Here is a 1,440-nt window from a genome sequence, read left to right on the forward strand (position 1 = left end):
TAGTCTGAACTTCTGATGACACTTCAATCATGAAAACAATTATCTGGCCACTGGATGCCACTGTTGCTCAATCAGAAATCAAAAAGTGGGAATTCCTGTGGCAATATAGTATTAGACAGTTAAAGAGCATTATTGCTATTAATGACTGTGGATTTATGCTCCTGAACTATTTCTCTTGATGAAAGCACTTTTTCTATATGAGTTGTACTTGGTGAGGGCAGGTAAAGTTGAGAAAATATGCAAATAGTTAGCGATGAATTTTTTGGTACATTTTACTTTCTATCCTGCAACAAAAATACTTTTTTTTTCCCCTGCTTAGTGTACTGTAGCTGACAGTCTCCATTAGTTATCAGCTAATGTTGCAGAGTAAGACCAAACAAGGTGTCATGGCCTCAAGCTATTAGAAGGGCCTCTTCATCCTAACAAAGACCCTGGGGTGAAAATAGTTTGCATGAATAGTCACTGGAATATTATTCAGACTCACTAAGCACTGCATTGCAGATTGAGAGAGTTACACAGCTTCTCCATTTATACTAGGCACAAATAAAGTAAAAATAACTATTGTATACCTTTAAAAAGTAACATAAAAATTGTTTGTATTTAAAAGATCAGACAAGACTTCGGAGTAAAATGCTGAAGTAATACATAAACATGAGGTCAGTTTAGGAACAACCATAATTGCTTTGTATGACAAGATTTGCATAGCAAACACTTCTGATTAATGTACAGTGAAGGCCATTGGAGTGAGTATCAACCTCAGTATCTTTTCGGGATCTGTGCCTTCCTGCCTTGAAGGTATAGATTTAGCTAGCACAATTAGTCATTGTTTACTGAAAGGCAGATAGAGCCACAGTTCCTATTTAAATATTTGAAATTATTTTTATCTTGCTAGCTATGTTGGTTTTAGTTATGTGATTAAAAAAATAAAAGTACCAATTTACATTAGCAGTAAATTTCCACTATTCATTTCAACCACCTTTAGAAAACAGGTAGGTGAGTTTTATCAGGATGACCCTTTTCAAGACATAAATTTGAATATATAATACCTTTGCATACATGCATGAAAGGTTTTAATGACCTGAAACATCTATTTTTTCTTGTTATTTTAAAATATGATAACTTTATAGTTTGTCTCTTGACTGGCTTTGTAATTAACACTTTGGTATCATTGATATTTTTCTGGCCTCACATAGGATAATGAAATTCTGCACTTAATACATTTTTAAAAAGGTACTACTCATTTTAAATACTTATTAAAAAATACTTATGTTTACTTTCTTCCTCATTTAAAAATATAATGTAACATAATGATTTTCTTTCAAAAACATAAATACTTCAGGAGGTAAGTGTGTGAAGGCGTAATGAGAAGAGGTTATATTACCTCAAGAAATATTTACTTCGGGATTTTAAAAATGTCAATGTCATACTAAACTGACAGAA

This window comes from Saimiri boliviensis, chromosome 5, assembly GCF_048565385.1.
Source record: "Saimiri boliviensis isolate mSaiBol1 chromosome 5, mSaiBol1.pri, whole genome shotgun sequence".
In the NCBI taxonomy this organism is placed as follows: Eukaryota; Metazoa; Chordata; class Mammalia; order Primates; family Cebidae; genus Saimiri; species Saimiri boliviensis.